The sequence below is a fragment of the Poecilia reticulata genome, chromosome 3, assembly GCF_904066995.2.
Source record: "Poecilia reticulata chromosome 3, P_reticulata-male-v2, whole genome shotgun sequence".
NCBI lineage: Eukaryota > Metazoa > Chordata > Actinopteri > Cyprinodontiformes > Poeciliidae > Poecilia > Poecilia reticulata.
In genome coordinates this window covers 21,094,352-21,121,886 of record NC_088832.1, presented here as the reverse complement: position 1 = coordinate 21,121,886, position 27,535 = coordinate 21,094,352, and the positions used below count along the sequence as shown (strand labels likewise).

The 27,535-nt window shown below is 37.3% G+C and overlaps 2 long non-coding RNA genes and 1 other non-coding gene across 4 annotated transcripts in view; 1 reads left to right on the top strand and 2 right to left on the bottom strand.

Annotated features, from left to right (window-relative positions):
* LOC103462872 (uncharacterized) overlaps positions 1–16,561 on the bottom strand; it is a 73,486-nt gene extending 56,925 nt beyond the window's left edge. The window contains exons 1-2 of one of the 2 annotated variants that reach the window (XR_014086920.1): positions 15,923–16,561; positions 9,230–9,333 (exon numbers count right to left, since the gene is read on the bottom strand). This is a non-coding gene — a long non-coding RNA (uncharacterized LOC103462872). The remainder of the gene's footprint in view (positions 1–9,229; positions 9,334–15,922) is intronic. The other variant, XR_014086919.1, reaches the window with a different exon arrangement.
* trnar-ucg (transfer RNA arginine (anticodon UCG)) lies at positions 15,000–15,072 on the top strand. Its single transcript has one exon. It is a non-coding gene; the product is annotated as a tRNA-Arg (tRNA).
* Positions 16,562–19,150: 2,589 nt separating the features above from the next.
* Positions 19,151–23,196, bottom strand: LOC145551108 (uncharacterized). The gene is made up of 2 exons (XR_014086918.1): positions 20,163–23,196; positions 19,151–20,084 (listed from the first exon to the last, which is right to left on the bottom strand). It is a non-coding gene; the product is annotated as an uncharacterized LOC145551108 (long non-coding RNA).
* Positions 23,197–27,535: the final 4,339 nt, after the last annotated feature.

The window sequence follows — 27,535 nt, the reverse complement described above, 5'->3', positions numbered from 1 at the left end:
TTACAGCAAATGGCCCATAGGACATTTACAAAGAGAGAGGAAGGGTTCAGTTGAACAAATAAACACTGCAGGAATATCTAAAGCTGAACAGAGGATATCGTCTCGCACAAGATGACTAACCCAAGTTAAAAAGAAAACCCAGAGATCTCTACATAACAGTGCACATGCTGAAAGATTTACCGGAGCAACCTAAACACTGGAAATCAGTGTGTAGACCACAAAAAGAGCAGTGCATGAACGATGGCCAAAGATTTGAACAAAAACCCTCTGTGGGAAGCACAAGAGAAGTTAAAATAGTCATAGCTTGCTGTCCAAAGTACAAGCAACGATCTGTATCAAATGGGGGTGTTTAGAAGCTCTTTCCAAAGCAGGCTAAAATTTACTTTGCCACTATATTTGCCACTGTGTTTTGCTGCCTCTCTGGGAAAAAAATGGAAAAATGAACAGAAACCTGTGCAAAACATTTTCTATCGTCTTCCTTCTAAAGATTATATTCATACATAACTGAGTCTTTCTGTTTTTTTCATATTTTAATAACAATAAATAGCTGCCAGCACAAAATATACGATCAACTCCTCATACGTCAGTCATAGTAAACTGATTTATAACCTAATGAGTATAATGGATATTGTGAAGACATACTTAAATTTTAATTGCCAAATTTAGAAAATCTCAACCTGACTCAGCCATGACTTGCTAAGAATGATTTCTTAATAAAAGTTGCTTTGTTAATTTGGTTGGGTTTTTTTGTATGTGTGTGTAATCATCAATAATACCTCAATAAATACATTTTACACATCAAGATATTTGTTGAACAATTAGCTTTTTTTTCTAGAACTCAAATGTCAAAATTGTTCCAAGTATAAATAAATAAATTCCACAAGACATTTCCTTATTTAATAGCAATTTGACCTCATTTGTTCCTCTTTTCCTTTATAAGATTGTATCCCTCTATATGATGTCAACGTGATGCTTGGTTTACTCACATTAAATAAATTGGAGACAACTGTGGCAAAACTAATTGGTGGAGATAGGAGTCAACTTTGATATATCATGTATTCAGTGTTGAAAGGAACAGATGTGAAGTGAGAGATTCGAGGCATTTAACATATTCAGATATATACTGTATCTTCTGATAATATTGTCCTTATTATTACAAGTCATTATTTTCTTTAGCATTACCATGAATCAGTTATGTATAGTTTCCTGTTTGCTTTATGTGTTTGATCATTAAAATGTGCAGTTAAATAAAGTGTATGATTTAATTATGCAGTATGAAATTTTTTTTTTTAAATGTGTGAACAAGACAGTGTCGGTTTACTAACCACAATTACTTCTTGTATTTGGATCCTTTAAGAGGCCTTACATTTCTTTGCAGAAGATAAGCAGCTCTTGCACTACCATGAGAGCTAATCATCACATTGTTCCTGATGAATGGGCAGCCAAAATGATTAGGCACTCTACAAAAACTCTTAATTAGCAAAATCTCTTCCTCAATCAAGTATCTAAATTACATTTGTACAGTTCAGTGATTACTGACCGAAAAGGAAGATTCTTGAGCTGTAAAGAATAAGCTGGCCCATAAATGGTCCCACTGAATGGGTGACCACTTACTGAATTAATCATGTCCCAATAATTAAATTGTATAGCATAGCAAGAGTGTTAACTTTAGTGGATGTGCATTGAGCGGTTCTGACTTCTCAAAAGGCTTTTAAAGAAATTAAGTGATGGACTAAGACAATAATTTCTCTTTTCTGGGTCATTGATTGTTCTCCTTTTTTGGCTTCTTCAGACACGCTTTGCTCCACTCCTTGATTAATATTGTGGGACCCCTGCCTTAATCCTAGAAACTCACATAAGTTAAGGATTGGAAAAAAAAAAATACATCGGGCTGAGCTTTACAATTTAAAATGGCAGTAAAGGTTTTTGTTGAACTTTTTATCTCTCTGGATTTCTTTTTCTGCAGAGACGAGCTATCGACATTACCGTTAATCACAGGATTAAGTGTAGACTTATTTCAAATATAAATGTAAAAGAAATTAAACATAAATCAGCTTTGGCTTCATTACCAAAAGAAATTTATGTTCAAATGCATCAGTATGCTAATATTCAGCACAGATCAGAATCTGGATATATGGATATTGCTCACCAATCTATCAAGTTCTGCAAATGTTCATGCTGAATTTGAATGATCTCTCTGGCTCATATGTATTACTTATGTCATGCTAATGGTGGTGCTTAACCTTTAAAATGACAAGCTGGTTCAAAAAGCTTGATGATAGGGGTGTAATATCGACACCTTAGTGCCTTCTTAGTGAGAAATGTGTTGGACATTTTTTCTTACAGCGCTGATGATGTCCAAATCCTGCAGATTCCTCAGATTACATTTTGGACCTCGTCAAATTAACAACTGCTATTTGTCTGGATTTGACAGTTCTTTAACTGGTAACTGAAACAGCTTTTTTCTTTTTTTTTTTACATTTCATACCAATGATCAAAAACAATTAGTGCTTTAATCTTATCAAACTTTAACACACAGTTCTGCTCTTGTTATTCTGTCATTCTGTAAACATCCAATGTCACAGTTATTCCCTGACTTTCGTTTTTCCTACCTAATTTTTTAAATCAGTTTGAACAATGTAAAGCTTCTTCCTAATCAATAAGTAGGACCGTAAGCTAATGCCATTCATCACCTTCCAGCAGTCACTCCTGTTGAGTGATAGATCTCCCATGCAGTCTGTATCTAAAATTACTCATAAAGACCGATTAGGGTGAAATCGGAACCTTCCTCTACTGAAACTTCAACAAATCATCAAAAAAATAGCTTTCTCGAGTCAACCAGCCACATGATCGACGAGCGTTTCCAAGCGCAAGGCCAGGGTATTGTGTGTGCCATGAAGCTTATTTTATAGGGTCCATGATCGATGTTGTTTAGAGCGATTTAAGCGCCCCTTATGCTGGTGTCAGCATCTGACCCCTCCGCAGTGATAAAGCTATCAGAAGGAGAGAGAAGAAGCAGAAGTGAAATACGGAGGGAGGGTACATGTGTGCCAGATAAACTCCTGCATGCTGGGCACACGTCCAGCTCTGGAGGGAAAATGCCTTCGCCTTATCTGCATAAAACGTAGGAAACACAGGCAGTGGTTTCATTTTTATTACCTGTTCAGTGCATGAACAGTCCGATGTCACGGAAAATTGCACAAGTCATTAATAACCTATAGGGACCAGGTGAAAGGATGGAAACAGGTGAAAATAAAAGTCAATGTCAAGGGTGACCATGCTCTTCGCGACATCACTCACTGCAAATTAGAAAGCTTCTAATTTGCTTAAGAAAATACATCCAAATGCAAAGACAAGAAAAGACGGTATTTGATGATTAATAATTTTTCCCAGGGAAAAAAAAAAAGTGCTGGCACAAAAGTGGTCATCATCACAGAGGTTACTCCAGAAAGGAAAATCCACTGGGACAATAACCCCTCCCATCCTTTCTCCTCCAACCTTTATAATATACCCCCTACCCCAAATGAGTAGTTGGGGCTGTCATATGAAATTGAGACCTATTGGTTGTAATCAGGAAGCATGACACCCTGTCCCCTCTAAGAGCAGGTCACCTCTGCTCCCCTGCCCTCTTCCTGTTCTCGTCATTTCAGCCTTCATGAGCCCCATGTTTTATTCCCTATTTCTGTCTGCTCACATTTGTCTTGTCATTTTTCATCCTGCTGACTGATTACTGGTTACGCTGTTGAGCAGATATCCTCTCACAGTTCCCCTTCCTCTGTGGCTTTATGACATTATTACATCTTTATCACCACCATCAATACTTCTGGACTCGTGGTGGGATATTTGAACACTGAGTTTGTAGTGGAAGCAGAGACTGTCGGCTTGGATTTAAAGTGTTGTTTCTTGGATAATGATCTGAAACACTAACCACAAGTCTTTGACTAAATTAGTTTTCCATAAATTTTAAATTATTGACAATTCATTTAACCTGTAATGTTATGCTAACTCTTTTGGTTTTCATGCTGAAGCCTGAAGGTTTTAGGCTGCAGGATGCCGTGCTTTACAGCACAGAAACCTCAGCTGAGCCTTTCTATATTGGTTTAGCATTTTCTTCTTCAGCAAATATGGATTTTCCTGGGTGTGATGGAGTAGCAACCTGGTCAAAGTTTATTTCTGGCATACAAAGCACTTAAAAATATAAGAATTCACTGTATAATGTGGTCTAAGAAGTGTTTTATTCTGAAAATGCACCTATGAATAATGCTGCATATTTTGCATCTCAGACATGGGTATTTCTGTAATGTAAGATTTTATTTTGGTTTTAACTTGTTTGGGACATACTGTTTTTTTGCTGCTCTGTGTTATGCATTTAGGTTTTTATTTCTTCACTTTCTAAAAATAGATGATGGAATGATCCGTTCCTTTCATTGTTTAACGGTATATCTGGTTTAACCAACACATGCTTAGTGGTGTGATCTGGTGTGATTCAAGAATAACTGATCAAGTTTATTTTAAAGTCACAGAAAACTATGCAATAAAAAAATGTAACATAGTAATTCATTACATGAGACATTATAATTCAAGCATTCTTAGAACTTTACAACATTATAAGACCAATGAAAAAATGATTTTTAATACAGAAATGTTGTGTTATGCAGTCCACAAGCTCCTGGAAAACTGTGCAGTCACTGAAGCCACAAAAGGTTATCATTAAAGAAGCTGGTTGCTAAGAGTACTGGATTCAAGCATCTCAAAGAAAAGTTGAGTGGAAGGAAAAACTGTAATACAAAAAGCTGCACAAGCAACAGCGATATCCACGAATTTCAGAATACTGTAGAACAAAGGCCATTCAGGAGCCTGAGAGAGATTCATAAGGTGTGAACTGTAGCTGGAGTCAGAGCTTCACACATATATATTCAGAAACCTGGGCTACAACCGCTGCATTACTTCTGGTGTAAAAATGTCATTAGTCTTACCTGGGCTAAGGATGGTAGTTCAGCTATCAAAAGTCCTCTTTTCAAATGTAAGTGAATTTAACTGAATTTAGAGATCAAAGTCTCAGAGTCTGGAGAGCTGGTGTTGGTCCACTGTGCTTTAAAGTCAGCTCTTGTATGTAGAGCAAAAGGAGGGATGACCAACAACTAGATACTTATGCTTAGTAAATATTTAAATAGTCAAACATTTCTGTGAAACAAAAGTGTTTTTTGTTGTTTCATGAAATAGTCATAATTCTTTATAGAAACAAATTATTGAAATTTATATGAATATGACTACAACTCTAACTCTAAAACAATAATAATAACAACATTTTAATTTACTTGGGAATCGTCTTACTTTACAATTCTCACATTTTGAAGTGGTTACAGTTTTGGCTTTGGAACCTTGATATTTCACACAATGACCTGGTGAGTGTTCCTGGAAAGAGGGATGTCTCTGTGAACCAATGATCTGACCTTAGATAAGCGGAAAACAGCAGATTACACACGTTTTATCTCACCTTAATGACCTTTAATGTTTCATAATGATCCAAACAGATAAACTAAAAGTGCACTTGAAGGTAACACTGATTTCAAAACATTAGCTCAGAAAAAGAAGTCAACTAGCTTTAACGTCTGTAATAATAATCATAATAAAAACTTTTTACCAAAAAAATTAAAATAAAAAACGCTTTACCAAGAGCAGAAATATTGGTGCCAAAACTATCTGATTTCTTCCTTTAAGTTATGGTTACAATGTGTTGTATGTTTTCATTTCCAGTGTGAGAACATGTGGACCTGGAAGCTTTTATCCACTTTAAATTAACTCACAAAAGGTGTAACTAAAAAAATAAAAAATAAATAAAAAAACATGTTGAAATTTTTTTTTTTTTTGGTTTCAGGTGCAATTTTATCTCAAAGACACTTTCAACACATTTTTCTTTTTAATTTAAGTGCATTACATTTTTCTTTGTACCTAAAGGAGTGAAGAAAAGGTTGTTTTTTAAAATGCGTCTGTAAAATATTAAAATATAAAACTCTGTATTTTTCTGACTTGTTTTCCTTCTCTACCTGAATTGTTGGTGTTGTCACGGTGGATGTAGCGTGTCTGCGTATATAATTGAGTGACTCTGAGGCAAATAGCAGTATGAACTCCAACATTAACTTGACTGAAATAGCAAATTTTAACACGAGTAAAAGGCATAATCTTTGCCTCAAATAACACACAGCTTTAGGGTCAGAGTAATGGAGCACTGGTAGCAATTACTATTGACATCACGCTAATTGTAGCTGAATAATTAATTCTCACTGTTTTGGAGTAGGGAGACCTGAGAGGTGAGAAGTGAGGTGACTGTGGCAGAGTCACGCTCATAATGAAATTGTGACAAATTAGAACTGGGAATATTTTATTTATTATACCAGCAAAATGCTAATTATTCAAATTTGGTTCCATTTTAAAGAGGAGCCTCTCAAGGCTGCAGTGTGGAATCTTTTCATCAAAATACACAATATACTTTTTATCTTAAAATTAAAATTAAAAGTTGGAACTTAATCTGATATAACAAGAAGACCTTGGTACTTTATGTTGGTCAAGATATGAATCTATTCAAATAGGTGAACTAAGTGTCACGTTAACCTGTAATGAGATTTGCAATGCTTGTCTGCCCTCTATTGGACAGAAAGCTAAAATGTACTTTTGTTCATGGAACATTGGCATTGGCGATGAACATAAAATGTTTTTATAGGCAAACCTCTTGAGTCTCTTCCCTGTGGAAAACAACTAGAAAACAACCATGAAGTCATAAACTGAAGTTCAAAGAAGGGGTTAAGCAGAAACTAAGTAGTACATTTCTCGTTTTTCTTAAACACTTTCCTTGAGTTCTTACAGGGTGCACTGAACAAGTGATTGGGACAGAGGGCTACTTTATTAACTTTCCTGATTTAGATTCTTATTTAATCTGCCCAAAGACATACAGAAAGTCAAAATCATCTGTTCTATACAACTCTAGTAAAAATAAGAAAATACACTGAAATAATTCGCCTATTTAATACATTTAAAAATGTAAAGTTCTTACTGTTTATTGTGCACTTTCATAGACCTCTATTAAAAAAAAAGGATGGCCAATTTGCAAGAAAATTGGACATTTGAAGGAAGGTGAAAAAAGTTACTTATTTACCACAAAAATCCAAGCAAGAATGAATTATTGCTCTGTTAAATTTACGATACTAGGACGAAAACAAAAGGAGACACGGTGTTCTTTTCAATGGCCCTGTCTGGAACACTGTTCATTTGGACCTGAGATTGGTGGTCTCAGGGGGATTTTTTTAAAGCCAGTTAAAACATATCTTTGTGAGCCTTTTGGTATTTTCTCTAGGTTTTTATGCATTGTTGACTGGGGTAAATTAAGGTTTCCTTTACTTATTTTTTTACTTTATTTCAGTTTGTTACAAAGAATATTTACTGTAGCTTAAAAAGAACTAAGAACCAATATGTAATTTTTTGTCTGTTACTATTAACCGTGTGTCAAACTGATCACAAATATTAACTGAACATAAATTCATATTGTTCTACATGATTTGGTCTTAGCTATATGCTCTGGGAACCAGTTTGGCAGAGAAAAAATGAAGTGTCTTGCTCAGGACACTTATATATAGAAGACAAAACAGGGCTCAAACCAGCAACCCACCGATTACCGGACAAACGTCTACTACCGTCCCCACCATCACCCGTTGTCCTTAAACCTGGTCACCATATTAAAGTGACATTTCTTCACAACTAACTAATCTACTGTTGGTTGTTAGTGGTATTATAACAAAGTGGAAGCAATTAGGAATAAAAACAACTCAGCCACAAAGTGGTGGGCCATGTAGGCTCACACACCAAATGGAGACGTTGCTAACTTTCTGCAGAGCCCGTTGATACAGACCTCCAATCTTCACATGGCCTTAAGAGTAACTAAAAAACAGCACAAACATTTAGGAAGATTAATGGCACCAGAGCTTTGCGTCACCAGTGAGGTCTGAACTAGAGTAGTGTTCTCTGAAGTGATGAATCATATCTCTTTGCTGGCAGTCAAATAGATGAGGGTTTGTTTGGTAGTTACCAGGATACCAGCAGGTAGCTGACTGCATTTTGTCAAGTGTAGAGTTTGTAGCTGAGGGAACTAAGGTGTGGGGCTATTTGTTCAAAAGAGGAGCTCTGCCCCTTTGTTCCAATAACAGCATATCCAGCCTACCAGGAGGATTTTGGTCATTTCATGCTTCCAACTTAGTAGAAACAGTTCGGAGATGGACACTTCCCTCTACAACATGGCTGAGCAGCAGTGCACAATGCAATCAATGGATGAGAAAATAATATCAATTATCTTATTTATAGACCTTTATATATTGAAATCACAAAGAGCACATTCGCAAGTTGATAAAAAGCAACATGGCCCCAGCTGCCCTGTGGCCTTCACCAACAAGAAAAGCAGGTGAAAGGTCTTGCCGATTGACCCACCCTTTGCAAGGCCCCCCTCCTACACAACTGTTACCTCCATTCAAAACAACTGACTGAAATCAGATTTATCACTGTATAAAATGTACATAATTAATCAAAAATAATATGTTTTGTTTCTCCTTTTAGAACCAATTGCAAATTTTAAGTGTTGGTTTAACCAATCTGTGGCTAAAGAGGTTGATTGGCTCCACCATCACTGAATATAGGACAACACTGCCATCTAGTGAATGAAATAGGGATGGTTTCCCTATTTCCCTAATGCCTAACTACCATAGGACTTTTCTTTGACAACTAAAATATCACTGTTTGCCTTCTAAAGAAGTACATCTTAGGGTACATCATCAAGCTTTGGTTCTGTATTTTCTAAAGTGAAAAATATATGTATATAAAACCTCTGTGGCATACTTTTTGTGTCCTGATTTTTCTCTAAAACTAAGGGAAAAGGGAAAGTTAGTTCAACTTTAGTTAAAGCTAGCTATTCCACACTGTAAAATGTGGCTGAATTTGTTATGTCAGGGTTAAATTAGCCTGGTTTACAAGCTGGAAGGTGAGAAATTTACTAACTAATTAATATTTTCTTGAAAACATCTAGTCAACTTAAGGACTGCACAATGGCACAGTTGCTGTCTAGCAATAAAGTTCTAATTCCAGTCTAGATCATTTGCATGTCTTCCCTATGCATGTATGGGTTATCTCCAGTTACTCCAACAGATGATAAAACATGCCGGTTCGGTTATTTGGTTACTTTGGATACCTATGAGGTGGTTTGTCCTGTGAGTCTCTTTGACTGTGATGATAGACTAATGACTTGTCCGGGGTGTATCCTGCTTCTCGCCTAATAACTGGTTCGCATGTGACCTGAAAACAGATAACAGGTAAAGAAAACAGTTGAATGGATAAACAGTCAACGTAAATAGTTCAGTTGTTTCTACTTGTTACTTGGCAGTCATGCATTACTGGCAACAAACCAAAGCACTTCCCCTTTGAAGAGTTCATCTTGCGTTCAAAGAAAATAGGCTGGTCAACAGATCTTAATGACTACACAAATATGTGCTGCTTTCATTGTGTCAGGAGATTTCTGAGTCAGAATGAATTCTGAGGTAGCATAAATGCTGAATTATCTTTGCAGACAACAGGTAATGACTCCTCATGGTGACCTTTACTTTAAATGGCTGTGCTGAACAAGTCAAACCAGAAAGATCTGTTCCATCATGTTTACATTTATTGCTGGGTGTATAGGTTGTATTTTCTTGTTCGTTAAATTGCCTCTGACTGTCAAGCTCAGCAAGTCCTCATGTTGCCATCATGAAGCTGGTTCAGTGATCTTAACACCTGTTTTGAAGCCTATTCTGTCTCTCAGAAGACTTTGGTTAAATCTGTTTCCCATCCCTTGCATTCGCCCTTCCTAGTCTTTTACCAGCATAAGACATCAACAGCTACAGACACAATCACTTCTGTGCGTAATCTACAAATCACCCAGCAGGGATCCTGGACATCAGGGGGCTTTCATATCATTGGAGCTTGAAAGCAGGATGAATGCTCCAGATCTTTTGTCATCACCTTTATGTTAATCTTTAGCAGCTGTTCCAGGAATTTATACAAAAACATGTCTAAAAATGGGGGGAAACTAGAGTTGAATTTCTCACTGAGTCTGCAACATTAATTAGATAGGGAAAATAAGTAAAACGTTAACGAAATCAGGCAGCATTTTGACTACAGCAGGTCACATTGAGACTTCAAAAGGTTGTTTCATTTTCTTCTCTTTTTAGACCTGGACTTCCAAAGCCTGTGTTATCATTTTAACACATTTTGACAAATTAGTCTGGAAGTAAATAAATATAAAGGAATTAGTATTCTAAACAGGATTGCATTGGCATCAATAAACATACAAAACACACAAACTACAGCTATTTTGACTTCAGAATTGAAAACCGAAACCCCCAAAACGGTGATTTCAATATAAAATGGTTGTCTAATATGTTAAAATAAGCTTTACTCAATATGCACAGAGTAGAACTTCATTGCACATTCAAATCAAGCTCCAACAAATGGCCAAGAGCACAAGAGCTCTGTCCATTAATCAATAATGTATTGATTGGAATAAGGAAGCCCTGTTTACTTGAATTCTATAAATGCTAACGCAGCTTGAGTTCATGATAAAGCCTAAAAAATTATGTAACATACTTTTTTTTAAACACACAAAAAAAGAAGCGCATTAAGATATTAATGGAAATCCCAATTACTACAAAGTATGTAGGTTTTTTAGGGATTTTTCTTTGTTATGTTTGATTAAACAAGTTCAAAATCTGATAAATTATAAGTGTTTAATTTTGTCTTGAAAGTTTTAATGTATTTTAAATTTTAATTTACAACGTCCTGTAAGAAGCATTTTCTTACTTATTCCAGGTGCTGCAGCAGGTTTTTCATCAACCTGTTTTCCCCATTTGTTACAAGTCCCAGCTTCTCTAAAAAAGCTAATTAAAGGCAAAGTGAGATAAAAATGGTCAAGCTGTTTCTTAGCCTTGGTTGCCATATTAATCTGTTACCCAATGGGCTTTTCTTCACAACTACTTATTTAAGTCAAGCTCAAGAGTTAAAGGATCTCCCTTGCCCAAGATGAAGTGTTGGCAGTTTGATTTGATTTGCTGCTTTTTCACAAAAAATATTTATTTAATGAGGATTACAGAGAAACACCACGGTATTTTTTTGATTGATAAAAAGTTAAAAAGGTTTCTCATTGTTTCTTGTCTTATTAACCTCCCTAGTTGTTTGTTTTCTCCACAACAGAGCAGCTATGATGCAGAATGACTACATTGGAATACAATCTGAAACTGGTGCAGATTTGAGCTGCTGTGCTTCACAATTTATGCCCTCCTACATCTCTGAGGCAGAATTTTCCATCATTCGTGTAGGTGTCCGCAAATATGGATGGAAGAAAAAGCTATCTTTTCTAGGTCATCAATCCTGATTCACTCCAAAACAAATCCACCACATCTCATATTTTGTAACACTTGACACATACTACAAATGCACTGCAGAGTATATACAGCACAATTTGTGAAAAAGATGGTTAGTAACATGAAGTCCAGATGTAAATCAGGACAGCTTTGATGTGCATAAGCTTTTTAAGCATATGCGAAAACAGAAGGTGAAGCAGACTGAAGCTTTGCTGTGACTGCGTAGAGCATGAGGTTGTTTAGTCCTTGTAGCATTAATCTTCAAAGACCGTATTAATCTTTAAGATTGTTGTTTGGCTGGAAATGAAGAACTTAGTTGATAAATTATAAAGCTGACTGGGAGATCTTGGGGTGAAAATGTAAATCAATAGATTATAATAATGTTTTAACTGCCATAAATATTAACCTATCCATAAAAGCCTTAACCTTTGTCTCAAAACATTTTGAGTTAGATAGCCTAAACATAATGTATTCCAAAATGTATAAAAGTAATTACTATGTTGTTGTTGTTTTTTTGTTGTTGTTGTTTTCAGATTAAACTGTTTCAGTGGAATGTCAGAATGATTGTGACACGGATTTGTAGGCAACTAATACAACTCACAAAGCATTACATTGAAAAATGTTAAGCCTCCATATCACTATAATATCAGACCTAACATACGGAATACGAACTCCATTAAAAAAAGAAACTGCACTGATTTGTTTTCCATGATTATAAAGTGTGGTTATCACTAGTGGCTTATACCCTAAATGAAGCTCGAACAAATTATGTGAACTACACTCACAATCCTAAAAACGAGGGCTGTATAAAATGCAATTTTCTGGCTGATCAATTGTGAAAAAGCCTGATCTGCCAATTGCGATTTTGGCAGGTTTTTTTACCAACTGGGTGGGCGGGTTCGTCAGTCAGCCCTCTCTCACTGCAGGAAAGGAGCAGTAGCCGATCTTCAGACCTTTCAGGAGGTAGATCAGCTAAAATTAAGGAAGTTGGGGCCAATCAATTGGTGCATCCCAAACAAAATTTGAAATCAGAAGGCAGACCGTTCAAGCAGTGGCAATTCACATGACTGCAAACTGATGAAAATCCCACTTTTCAATGCAATGTCCCCTAGACGTTGCTACACAGAGCCAGACTTAATCATAAGCACTGAAGGTTTTTAAAACTGATGATAAATAAATAAATAAATAAATAAATAAAAGCTCTGGACTTTGGCTGCCGTTTATGTCAGTTTCTGTCCAGTCCTTGTACCTGGCCATTAGACATATAAAGCCTGAAAAGCTATGTACAGCAAATAAGCAGCTTTTGGAAGTCATGTTGTTAAATGATGCAATATTTCTGAAACACCTAACTAGTGAGTCATTCAGAAGGCTCCAGTTGTCTGAGAGAACACCAGCATTACTCATTGTAGTTAAGATTTTTTTCAAGTGAAATCATTCAATCAACATGTTTTACCAATGTTTTATAGTCTCCCTTTAGCTCTTTTAGAGTGCCCTGGGTCAACAACTGTGAGCAAATGTACTCATATCTAATAAAACAAGCAAACTTTTGATTGCAAAATTCAATCACTATTTAAAACTTTAAGGACAATATTTGATAGTCTGAGGATGGACTCACTTTCAGAATCCTGCAGTTAAAGGGGAAGTACTTTCCAGGCACGTTGTGCCGTGTTACAGCTTAATCAAGTGACTGTTATGAAAAAGTTGTATTTATCAAACATGATTTAAAAGAAATTTGACTTTGCAATTTAATGCAAAGTATTTCTCAAACACTCATTAAAGATTCACAGGTATGTTTTTAATGAGGCAACAACACTATAACATGATGCAAAGCTCCAAAAAATCTTACATAATACCCACCCCATTTCAATGTTCAAGTTATATGGATGTTTCTAATTCAGATCGGATCAGATTGTGAATAGGATGAATCTGTAAACTGATTCAAAGACAAAAACTGCAGCAGCTACATAGATTAACAGGCAAAAAAAATGTTTTGCCTGATGTTGCTGTGTTATGTTGACTCCTAGATACATTTGTTTCTCTTTTTTGTCTTTTGCCCTTCTTTCTAGCTGATAGCGTGTCTCTTTGTTTGCTTTTGTCCATCTCTGCTTTATTTATGCCCCTGAGCATGGACACAGTCTCCTGCTAGTGAGCGATCTGCTGTCATCCCACCTGCTCATCATTACTTTATCAACACTGCAGTAATCAAATCTTTTCTCTCCAAATTGTTCTGTCTTCCACTGCAGCGAGACACTCTCAGGTCAGCCAACCTGCTTTGGTTAGGTTCCTGTTATTTTTCGCTGTGAACCTCAGGTTGTCCTTCATGTGCCTGCCAATGTCAGTCAAACTCTTCACCATGTCATCACTCATGATGCTCACTGCTGTCACTCTACTTCTAAGAACCATCATGCCCACATTCTCTGCTATCTTTCCCACACTCTCACTTTGGTTCACTCATTCGTTGTTGTTGACTTGGCTCAGTTTGCCTCAAGCTTCTTTTACTTTCCTTCTTTGGAGGCCCAAAGTACTGTATTTGCTGTTAACATTTTAAAATATGATTTTAACTTTTTATTTGTATTCCCATTAGTTGCAGTTCCCTACAACTACCTTTTTTTTAAAGTCTTTTTTCTGTATTTTATTTTATCCACTTTTTATAAACGGAAGAACTTTTTAAATACATACAGTATGTGTTGGATCATGGTAGAACTTCTGAATGAGTTTTCCTGGACCACCTTTACACCTTTTGAGCTGTAAAGGTTACACAACTTACCCTAAAATTAGCTTTTTTTTTTTCTTTAAATTGGCTTACCCCTTGAGATTCTTTTTTTTACAAGAATGTCAAGAGTACCAACTATGCTTAAGCTAACTGCAGTACCTCTCAGTGCTTCTCACTTGGTACCTGTATGACTTTGAAAAGTAGGACCACGTGGCCTAATGGACAAGGTGTCTGACTTTGGATCGGCAGTTTGAGGGTTCAAGTCCCTTTGTGGTTGTTTTTAAAGGATCGACACAAGTATTAGACAGTGTATCTCTGCAATATTTCCGTTCATGTTAGTCAATTAGCAAAGGTCTTTCTCTACATTACATTAAGATTTAAAAAAAAAACCTGCACACATTTCATGTGAGCCCTCATCAACACAGACATGTTCATGCAAGACAAGCCAAATCAAAAACAATTTTCTGACTTGCATCTTAAAAGTCTAAACATTTAAAAGTCTTAAGATGTGGAGTCCCTATCAAATTCTAGCCAAGGCAAAGTCAGTTTGTTAAAAAAATATTTAGGCCACACACTACACCAATCAAAGTTTTTTTTTTTCTTTCTTCTATTTCTTCATGAGATATTAATGATTGGAATCTACTACAACTCTGACATTTTTCCAAGCTTCTTCAAAGAACCATCCATTTAAAATGGCTTACCTCTTGAGATTTCATTTCTTTTAAGAATATCAACAGTACCACAAATGCTTCCGCTAACTGCAGTGCCTCTCAAAGGTTATCTTACTTGACCTAAATGGTTTGGTAACTGCTCAGGACTTGGCCTTCCAATCACTACACTGACACAGAACCCAGGACCACGTGGCCTAACGGACAAGGCGTCTGACTTCGGATCAGAAGATTGAGGGTTCGAGTCCCTTCGTGGTTGTGTTTAAAGGACCAGCCCCAGAATTGGCAACATGTCTCCACATCATTCCTTTCCTATTCCAATGAGGTTTGTCAAGAAGTAGAGGCTGTTGTCATGATAAAGACTGACACTCTTCTCAGGCAAGATTAGCCATCCCATTTAAGCCATACAGATAATTCACATCATTTTTGTTATGGGTCAGATCTAGGGGGACAAACCCGCAGCAGAAGAATGGTCCTGAATAAACAGGAGCAGCCTTGGTTTATAGTGTCTTTAAGTTCAAATTTGTATTCAAAAATATATTTATGGTCATTTGCATGTTATACATAAATAAAAAATTATATGTAATACTTTCCTATTGTCTTTATAATTATAGTTAAAATAACCATTTCTATTTCTATATGTATGTTCTTTAACTTTAACAAACACATATTACTAAAAAAAATAAGTGTTTTCACTTGGACGAGTCTGTAGCTTTCCATACAATACCTAGCTAATTCTTAATTACTTGGGTAGAAACGTAATATGTCAATTTTATTTTGCTTGGTTTACTAATCAATCCTTTGTTTATATTTCCCCAAAGCAATAATAAGCAATATTAAATGTACAAATGAATCTAATAATGGTACTAGAACAATTTTCCTATTAAAACAGTAATACCTTAAGTTCATAACAGCGAATGGGATTCTACACTAGTATCAGAGTAAAAGTGAGGATGGAGCGCCTTGTCTGCTTCGTAACAAGCACAGCCTAGCCGTTCTGTGAACATGGTATAACTTTGATAAAAACCACACAAAAGTTGGTTTTAAAGCACCGAAATAATGTACAGTCCTGTTATTTGTGATTATGTATGCATTTTAACTAATATTACCTGGAACAACAGGAGTAATCATGAGACTGGAAACAGCATGATCTGGTTTAAAGTTGCTTCGCTAGTGACCGGAAGCTGCAACACTGTTCACAAGAAGGTTCCCTCCGTCTAGCAGTCCCTACTGCCTTTACACTATACTGCCCCTTGTGGCGCACTCCACAACCGCATTCACCTCAGGCTCAATCAGATAGATATTAAGTACTTGCTAGCATAGGCGTAGGAAGCGGGAGGGACGGGGGGGACATGTCCCCCCCCAATATTGGAGAGTCTCACATTCGTCCCCCCCATTAATTTCACCTCAGTTGCGAAGAATTTTAAAATCTTCCACTCGCATGCTTTTATTTTGAAGGCGCACAACAGCGCATTAGCAGAGCGCTTCCTCCCCCCTCTGAAGGGCTCAGAGTAAAGGCAGCAGCAGACGAGTCAGAGAAACTCCGTTTGAATGAGGTAAACAATCTGTCAGGAATTTTGCCATGAATATCGCTCGTTTATAACATCTTGTTGTCAGTTATTTTCATATATAGAACAACATTTTTTTGGTTAAGCTGTTTTAATTCTGGAATAGTCACATGTAGAAAATTTTTACTGCTAACTTTGTTTAAAAGTTAGCTAGTCTAGTCACAATAATTTAGAATGAGACTGAAAAAGCAGCGAAATTAGCCTTTTTATTATTTAAAGTGAGCAACACCTGATCATACTCGACCACTTAACGTGTATTTATATGTTATATTATATTATATTATTTAGATATTTAGGAGAACAGCAGTGCTAGAATGATGTTGAAGAAAGGTGAAGAAGCTCTGGTGAAGTCTTCATTTAGTTTATTGAAATATTAACTGTTTTTAATTTTTAAATAAGCTAAATTATTTTATTGTGAGAAGATCATGCATAGGAGAGCCAGGTGGAGTTTCAGAGTGTGAAGATATAAAAATTATATTAATGAATTATATTAATTATATAAAATATTATATTAATTACATGAGACAATAAGAAAAGTGCTTGAGGAGAGGTTTAAAAATAAATTAGTGACAATTTTTGCTACAAAGTAAATAGAGTTGAGATGTATAATAATGTGTACATCTGAAAAAGAAGTCGTTTAAATTCTCATTATGTATGATTAAAAACATACTTTTTATATTTAGTTCACATTCTTATCCTGTAAATTACTGTAGTGTCTGTTGTAAATCCATGAATCCATGCAGGAACATCAGGCTGCAGAGAGTCAGAGGGAGGCAGAGACAGAAACACAAGTCCGTAGATATTTTTAGTTAAATGTTTGTGGCTAAAAATGACAGGAGAATAAAAACATTTAGGCTTTTTGCTTCAGTGTTTTTTATGGCTCATGTTTGGTAAGTTACTGAATGCAGGGCTGGAAAGTGATACTGAGTTAGCAGTGAGGATCTAAGGTGCCTGTTAGACGTGAACAGTATCATTTTTATTTATTTTGTAGATCAAATTGTTGCACTGATGTAGAGAGTTGTTCAAGAAGAACAAAACTTGTTTTTTAGATTTTATTTTTGTTGGTCAAACTGCTGTATTGAGTTTAATACTGCCGAGTCCTATTTTATTATTTGTTTTTTAATTTGGTTTTAGAAAGAAGTAGAACGAGTTCAACTGCAAGTCAATTTATATCAGTGCATTTTGACCAATAATCAAATGTCTTTTGACCAATAAGATATATCAGAATCTGTTAGCCTGTCTGTGCTACCAGAGTATGTAGCTTGCTAGTTGTGAGGCAAATGCTAAAGTGAGTGTTCATCTTGGAATCCTGATTATTGGATTGTAAATAGTAACCGGTTAGAATACTTGTTACTGAAAAAAGGGTCAGATTAGAGTAACGCATTACTGATGTGATGATGGCATAATTGTTTGGCATTTCTGCTCAAAATATTTACTGATCTGTCAGGTTTCCGATATGCGTCGCCCCCAATGACAGACTCGTTCCTACGCCCTTGCCTAGAACACTCTAAAAGGCAATACCTATTCTTACTTAAATTAGGTTTGTATGCTTTACTCAAGTCTCACTAAATTGTTTATTCAACTCAAGTAATGTGAGCAATGTACATGTTTGGCCTGAGAAAAGTACAAGACTACGTTATTTTGAGTAAACTGGATTTGACTATTTTTGTCACTGGAGTGAAGGCTTCAGCTCAGCGGTGCGCATGCGCAGTAAAGTGCGGGAAGCTTCCATTGGAAGAAACAGAGCTTCTTTAAAGGTTAGTTATTCGTCTTCAGTATATTTTCATGTGCCATGTATGCCTTTACTACTCGCATATATGTTTACAGGTTAGTTTTTCTTTGAAAAGATGACGCATAAAAGTCTTTGCAGGCTAATATGCTAATGTTAGCATTGGCTCATGGGTCCAACATTAGCTAAAACTGCCACGCTTTTTACTTGAGAGCCTTTAATGTTTTTGTCCATTGTTGTGTGTACAAAAGATTGTTAATTATTTGTTCCAGCCCTTTAGTTTGATTTTCTTTATTTAGGTGTTTCATATGTAGTGCCTTTTTCCTCCACTGGGTGGCTTCTTCTTCATACTTCACTTATGGACCTGAGCATTCGGTGGGGCGGCTCTCAAGGCAGATTTGTTATTACCTCTTTACATCGTGTGCGTCCATTGAATGTAAGTGGTACTGTTGATGTCTAAGAGCTGTATTTGTATATTATCTTGTCGAATGTTATGGTCGCTTAGTGTAGTTTGTTCTTATTATGTAGAGCTAGAGCTAACTGTTTAGGTTAAGCTAGTAAGCTCAGTTAATTGGACACAGCTGTCGCTGGTGTTACAATTTCCGACCGAAATGCCGTGTTTCTCTTGTATGTTTGTAGTGTTACGCTATTGCCGGTCGTATTGGTTGTTGTTGCGTGTAGAGCATTTACGACATATACTCATGGTTTGTATTTGTTTGTCTTTATAGGAAACCACACACACACACACCCACACACACACATACTCAGAGCTACATACATATGCATACACTCAATACACACACAATCTCATTTACAAGCGCCCCCCATTGAATCCTGCCTGTTATGTATATGGATGAAGCTGGAAGTATATTAAAGTCAAGTTAAACCTAAATCTGGAATCGGACGTTCTCTCCTTCCAACAACTCACCTCAACATATATAATAGCTGTCCTAACCCGACACCTGGAGTGATTGCTTATCCACAATAAAACCAGTTTCAATCTTCAATACATTGTGGAAAAAAAAACTTACCCAGCACTGTTCAGGTAAAATCACTTAATCAGGTTTATTTATGAATTATGCACAATACAGAGAGCTTGTAGGACAATCAATCATGAAGCAATTCTGGATGGAAAGCTCTGCCAGGCAGAGACAACACATGAGTCTTTTACACACATTAAAGTTTATTTTAAATTGACTTCTCTTATGTCTAGAAGAATGAATTTCAAAACTCTTAAACATCCTTAGGAGTCAAACAACTAAGAATGATCATAATTAAGCTACCCAATTTCATGTGTTTTCTAGGAAACCCAACAAAAAAAATTACATTAGTGCAGCGAAGGTATAGATAAGTGTCCGTTCAAAACCCAACAAGAAAACGCAGATTTTCCATCTGGAAAGTAGGTAAAGCGTAGAAGGAGGAACACTGATTGCCTGCCTGCTCAGGAGGATTTGTTACCTCCTGTCATAAAAGTATAAATCTTCACTCTCTGCTTCGGTCACTCGACAGTGGACCAGCAATAGTTCTTTGAGTTTGAGAGCCTTTCAGAAACATCCAAACTAGCTGTTGCTCTGGACATTGTCCTCTTTAGTGTCAAAAGTTGAAGTACTTGATACTTGGTAGAGTGAAGTTTTGCTGCTCACTCTGTTGCTCTGTTTCAGATTTAAAGTCGTGATCTATATGGACATTGCAGACAGGTCGTCCTTCACAGTGGTTGATGTGGATTCATGATGTTCCTTCCTTCTCGCCCCTCTCCCCTACTCGGTCTCAGCGTTGCTGCAGCCAAATCTCTCTTTCCTCTTTCCTCCGGCTTTCTGTCAGTCCAACTGGTTCTGGTGTTGGATCTTTGGGTTGTCCAGATCGTCCCTCAGGAAATGTCCATGTTGTCCACAGATGAAACAAGCGTCAACAGTTCAGAGTCGTCTTCTCTCACAGCTCTGAAGCATGTTTAGCTTTTCTTCCTCTACACTGATACTGGACAGCAGACCAGCAGAGGTTGTTAAAGCTCAGTCTCACACAGTTTTCAGTCCAAATGCCCAACAGGAGACTGACCGTTGTCCCCTGGAGGTGATGGAGGTCTTTTCTGTCTTCTTGATCCTCCAGATCTTCTCGATCATTTTCATCGGCTGGTTTTGTAGGAGGGACATCATCTGGTCCATGGGAGGACAGACGGGAGGAGTTGAGGTCAGATGCACCGCGCGAGGCTCAGACAGAGAGAAAGAGAAAAAGCAAATAGAAATCAATTAGGGTGTGTTTTGTCATTTTCCTTGTTGTTTTCTATACATATATATTTATGAATCTTATTTTAACCTTTTACGTGATCATATAGTTTTAGTCATTTATTATCCATCCAGTATTATGGCTCCTTTTTGTTTGTCAGAGAAACCTGAGGGCTAATTGTTCGTACAGCCCTAGTGTGAGGATCTGTTTTTCTGTGTATTTAGTTTTGAGGTTTTTCTGTGTCTGGATCCGTTTTCCCCTGTGAGCCTCTGTGCCATCTTGATTGTTCCCAGATATGTCTAGTCTCCCTAATTACCCTCTGTGTATTTAAGCCCACTTGTTGTCCCTGTTCTTTGTCAGACACTTGTCGTATGTCGTTCGTTGTTGACCTTTAGTCAGTCTACTCGGTCTACTCAGTTGGACTGTTAAGTCCTGAGAGTCTGTACAATTAGTCGTCGTCAGTTGAACTGTTTGTCCTGAGTTGACATTAGCTCTAGTTCCAGCTGCTCTGTTGCTACCGGTATGAGCTTAGCCTCCGTTTCTACCGTGCTGCCAGTTCCTGGACTGTTGTGAGCTTCTCATCATTAAATATTCATCATCATTCATCTATCTACACCCTGGGTTTCGTCTGTGTTTTCTCTCACCACCTCACCTCAACTTCATGATACTTAGAGCTGTTTTTAGTATGAAAGAGTCCCTAATAAATTAAATTAATTAATTGATTGATTGATCCTTATAAGAAAAAAAAATTAAATTTATTTATTCAAACACACGAAAGAAAAATTAAACATATTAAGGCCTGTAATTTATCAACAAAAGATTTATGTTCAGCATTTAATTCCAAACAATTCACCCTGAGGAGATTGCGTGCTGGTACCACTTAGACCCATTCTTCTTGAATTGGGTGGCATATCCTCTTTAGACTGCAAACGTCTTCACAGAATCCAACAAATCAACTTTGTGGTCGCTCTGCCTCTTAATCCTCTAAGAAGGGCATTTATTTCCAATAAAGGTCTTTAGGATTCCAAAAAGGTTTGGTTCCCTCAATTTAGAAAACTCCAGGAATCACCTGCCTTATTTACCTTCCCTATGACTTGTGTTTAGTCAGAATGCTGGATTTGGGGTGGAACCCTCCATGCATGGTCAGTAGTTTCCGAGTGTCTTAACATCGGTGGTCTTCATCTCCTCCTTTGGCCAGCTGATTATTCCTGCAGGGTCTCTGATTACTGGTAAGGCATAGCTGTTTATCGCACGGATCTTGTTCTTGCCATTAAGCTGGCTTCTCAGGACTTGCCTTATTCATTGGAGGTATTTGGCTGTGGCTCCTTTCCTTGTGACCTCATTCAGGTTGCCATTTGCTTGTGGTATTCCCAGGTACTTGTAACTGTCCTCAATGTCTGCTATTGTTCCTTTCTGGGAGTGAGACCCCTTCTGTGTGGATGACCTTCCCTCCATCCCTCCATGACGATTAGGCGGCGCAGCAGGTGATGAGTGAATATTACTGGTGGTGAGTGTCAATAAACTATAAAATAAATCTAGCAACAAGAAAGAAAGTAAAGTGGACATAGCAATAAACCAAGAGAGGATAATACTAATCAAAGGAAACTAAATGGAAGTGAATGAACAAAATGCAAGAATAAACTAAGAAACTAAAGTAAATACAGAGGAATAAACTGATATGGCAAGACATTTCGAGCAATACTTAATACAGAGGACTGTATAGCAAGAATAAACAGACACTATTTCCAGATAAAAGGTAAAATAATATTGTTGAAGTGCCATGGGTTTGTTGAGACCACAGTACTGTACAGTACTAGTACTGAGAATAAATATATCTTACAGACCATAACAGTAAAGAACTGATCACTTATTTATGTTTTTAATTAGATTTGATATATTTATTTCTTCAATATTATTTTTCATGTCAGTGTTAATGTCATGAGGCTCATGACTCCATGACACTTTGAATTAGACTCATTAGGATTTGATTAAGAACCAGATTCGTTCTTTGTAATTTCTGACCAGTAAAACTATTCATCTATAAATCAATAGACAGGTCTATATAAAGATATAATCCATGTTTCTGTCTCATATTTGTATGGCATTAAAAGGATCTGGAAGTTTTGTTTTTCCACTGAAAGCTCTGGTTTACACAAAAAATGTCATGTGGGTGAAATTTTATGGATGATACTCTGATGCCCTTAACAACTAGAAAATGGCAAAGAATAAGAATATTTTTTCCACTCTGATTGGCTGCTGTTAGGCCTACCAATTTTAACTTGAATGTCCATTGCATTTTTTGTAGACACCTGTGAAAATAATTTCTATTCCCATGACTTTTTATTCTCTGGGAAATTATTTTTGAAATACAGAAACAAGCATAAAAATCAAAACATCTACAATATTGATAGTAATATTAATATTAAAATAATGGTCAGTGCAAAGTAGCCTGTAAATTCTTTGGTGGGGGGCGGTAAGGGACCTGGATAAAGGCTAGGGGGGCGTTGGCCCGAAAAAGGTTGAGAAACGCTGAGCTATGCCTTACCAGTAATCAGAGACCCTAGTTATTCCTGCAGGAATAACTAGTTGGCCAAAGGAGGAGATAAACACCATGGATGTTAAGACTCTGAAACTACTAACCATGCATGGAGGGCTCCACCCCAAATCCAGCATTCTGACTAAACACGAGCCACAAGGAAGGTAAATAAGGCAGGTGATTTCTTGAGTTTTCTAAATTGAGGGAACCAAACCTTTTTGGAATCCTTTACTGTGGCGATTTAAAATAAAACCTATTGGGCGTATGTACAGTAAAAAGAGGAGTGGGCCCAAAACTGAACCTTGGGGAACCCAAGCTGAGCAACAAGGTCCCAGATACTGAAATATTAAACTGTACATTCATGTTTAAGGTCAGAAATCAGCAACTTCCACCCAATATACAGAAAATGTTTTGTGATAGAGAGGGCGGTTATAATGTAAGAGGTGAAGCACATTTTAAAAAACAATGAATTAGAACAACCATGCAGAGTTTTTGTTTATCGGTGCGTGGAGTAGATGTATAGAATGAATTGAATGATGAGTTCAAAAAAGTAGAAATATAACCGCTTAGAAACTGATTAAAAGGAGCTTATTGCATAATATGTTCTATAGATGACTGTTTTAAATTCTGTAATACTATTGAAATACTGTTTAAATAATGGGACATCTTTAAATGTCATGTAAATGGAACAAGTTGTCTCGTTTTGATGTTTTGACAGTTATTGATTATAAATTGATAAGTATGAAAGGGCAGGACATTATAAGATATTACATCTTCTACCTGCTCCTTTTCAAACAGAATATAAATTGCATGAACTTGGCAGAATAATTTGTTTACCTCTTATTTCTGTAGTCTGTTCATTCTATTTATTTTTTTTTTTGATTGTCTTTTCTGTCAAATAAAAAAATACATAATAAATAACTAGCTGCCAAGGAGGAGATGAACACCACGGATGTTAAGATCAGAAGCTACTAACCATGCATGGAGGGTCCATCCCAATCCAGCACCTGAGACTAGCCGCAAGGAAAGAGGCAGGACTAGTGAGTATGAGCCACTGTCCAGGATGAAACATCCAAGATCCATAATACACCAAGGACAAGGTCTCACAGACGATGTGCTCAATAATGTCTCAGACAATGGGGAACAGAGGATGAGGAGCTGGAGTACCATCATGGAGGACGAGCCCTACATGGGATGTACCACCGACAAATAACTGAAGTGGCTGATATCAGGAATCCTACCAATGGCTGGAAAAAGCTCAAGACAGCACAGAGCACTCATCCTGGCTCACAGGAACAGGCCCTAAACACCAGAGCAATAGAGCTCAATCTACACACCAGACAAGACCCAAGGTGTAGGTTGTGCAAGGAGGCCCCTGAGACAGTCCAGCACATAACAGCAGGATGCAAGATGCTGGCAGGGAAAGCGTACATGGAACAACATAACCAAGTAGCAGACATAGTGTACAGAAACACAGAATATGGACTGGAAGATCAAAGTGGGAACACCCCAAAGGTGGTGGAATAACTGAGCTAAGACCTGTGGGACTCCAGATCCAGAAGACAAAATGGTAAGACGAACCAACCGGACATTGTGGTGGTGGATAAACAACAGAGGAAAGCCGTGTGGTGGATGTAGCAGTACCAAGTGACTACAACATCAGGAAAAAGGAGCACGGGAAAATTGAGAAATACCATGGCCTCAGAGAGGAACTGGAAAAGGCCTGGAAGGTGAAGACCACAGTACTATACCATCCCATACCAACTTTATTTATGAAGTACTTTATACACCAATAAACCGATTAAAAACAGAAGAAAACTGACCAGCAGTAGAAGGGTTAAGAACACGATAGAACCGAGCTGCAGCGCAGGCTTTAGCTTTAGCACAGGGCAGCGTTGTCTCAAATAAAACAGGCATATGGTCTGAAAATAATGAGTCACCAATCACTAAATTACAAACTGGTAGACCATAAGATAAAACCAGATCAAGACTGTGACCATGCTCATGGATAGCACCAGTCAGACTGCACAAAATTAAAAGAATTGGTAACATTAAGAAATGACTGAGCCATAGGTGAAGTAGGATGACAGACATGAATATTAAAATCACCAACAATGAGAACTTGGTCATACCTTGGCATAATATCAGTCGGGAAATCAGAAAAGTCATTTATAAAATGTATGTTGTACTTCGGTGGCCGATAGACCGCCGCACACAGCACAGTGTGAGAGCTGCCGAGTTCAAATAGGCTGATCTCAAAGCTACTAAACGAGGCCAGAGGCAACTGTTTACAAGTAAAACTGCTTTTAAAAACAGTCACTATACCTCCACCGGACCCTGACATCCTTGGAGCATTAAAATAGCCGCAGTTCCGCGGTACAAGTTCATTAAAAATGCTGCTGTCACCAAACCACTTGTCCATAATTCTGTTAATAAAACATCCAATCAATAAGAGGAAAAGAAATCCCTAATGATGAAAGTTTTATTTGTCAGCAACCTGGCATTTACCAAACCGATCCTGGCAGAAATCTACACCATCAGGTGGCATCTGGTGCTCCCGCCAAAGAGGCCGCAGGTTGCTAGGATTCACCCTGCGTCTACAGGGCCGAGGAGCGCAGGGACCTGTGGAAGTGCCTGTGGTCATTGGGGCCCTCGGGGCAGTCACCCCCAAACTGGAGCAGTGGCTAAAACAGATCCCAGGAACAGCATCAGACATCTCAGTCCGGACATGTCAGGTTCTAGTCACAGCCAAGATACTGCGCAGAACCCTCAAGCTCCCAGGCCTCTGGTAGACGACCCGAGCTCAGAGGATGAAAGAGTCCACCTGCGGAAGGGTGAGAAGGGAATTTATATAAATATGAATAAATATATATATACACATTGTCTGAGTAGCTCCAAGTAGGTTTGATTTTAACTAGCGTTTCACCTAGCAGTAAACTACATTATTTTTTTCTTATGTGCACAACTATCAAACATTTCCCAAATACAATGTGACCCCAACACTGAAACTGTGAGTTTCTGTAACAGTATATGTTGAGTAACTAAGGGAAATAACATAAACATACAATAATAGGGCTCTCTAACAAGCACCATGATGTGCAGAAGTGCTCACATCCATAACTATTTCTAGCATTTGTAATGCTGCAGCCACAATTCCAAGATATTTACAACAAGATGATTACTTCAGATCACACAAAGTGCTGCATAACTGTAAGTGTAAGGAAAATAATTTGCGAACTTTCTACCTTTCTGATAACATTTTAAAACTTAGAAATCTGACTCGTTATCAAATTTCTGGGCCTCGTCAGAGAACTTGGGAACAGGAAATTTAACAAAGCAAGTGATATCAGATCTGAACCTGTCCGAACAATATCAGATGACACATAGGGTGCTCACAGAAAGAAACATTTGAAGTCTGCTTTTAAAGCAGGTGTTTCTGTTTTTTAATAGAATTCCTTTAACTCAAGAATTAAAGCCAGTTCTAGGAGGTTAAGATAAATGGTGTGTTTTTTTTCTAATTTCTCCCTTTGCAATGATTCTCCTTAAACATCTCTTTCTGTAAATATTTCTCTTTGTTCTGTAGCCTATACTTGGTATCACAAAATATTAGGCAATATCAAGATCGAATAATGGTAATATTAGCCTAAATGCAGCCAGTGGCATGTGGGCTATAACTAGCATGTTGTCTTACATTGACTTCCTCCATTCAGTGTGCTAAACATGGTTAATAAATAAACAAAATAGCCAAAAAGCTTATTTTAGGAAAAAGCCTACTTTTAATGTGGGCAATAGTTACATTAGAAATGTTTGTGCTCTACTTTTTGATTTTTACTTTTGCAAAAGTAAACGCACTCATCTCTTAGCAGATTAGTAACAAATATTGTTTTTGTTCAAAAAACATCAAATTTGTTCTGCTCTTTTGAAATGGAGTGGAGCGGCAAAGTGAGAAGGATGGAAAAAAGAGAGCAAGGAAAAGCCAAAAACTGGACACATATTTTGTTTGTTGTCTTGGAGATAAAGCGGAGTTTTTTGTTGGCAGCGATTCAGACCCGCCAAAACTGCCAGGATAGTTACCGGTAGCAACTCTAATGTTAATCACAATGTGTGAGTTAACTGATTATAAACTGTACCAGCCCACCTTCCGAGCTTTCATCTCCTTTTGACTCTCCTGAAGGCTGAGTTATAGTCGCAGTTGTAACAGTTCGCGTTTTTGAGCCAAAACAGCGGTATGGCTAAGGTTTACATTGGAGCCGCCTCGGAGAGCGGCGCGCGTGATCCGCACCGAGTTGCAAAGATCCAGAGACGCACGAGGCGCTGCGACACGCTGCGCATGCTGCGGCTTCAGCTCGTGCCGCTGCGTGTCCGCTTCAACGCGCACAATGAACCGAGCTCCGTGCTCATGATAAATTAAAACAAATTCAATCATTTCTATTGGCATGATTTATCACTTCTCTTTTTATTTCTCTTTCTTTCTACAAAAAACGGTATGATAAAATCTTTCAGGTTGGTGCTTTGGTCTCAGCTAAACCTTTTTTAGAAGGAAAATTTTATTTACAAAGACTTCAAAATTCATTTTATATATCGTTTTGTTTATTTATTTTGGATATTTGAAATGCCTTCCAGTTGCAGTGTTAAATGTTCATTATAATTTAAAGTTTACTGATCTTTA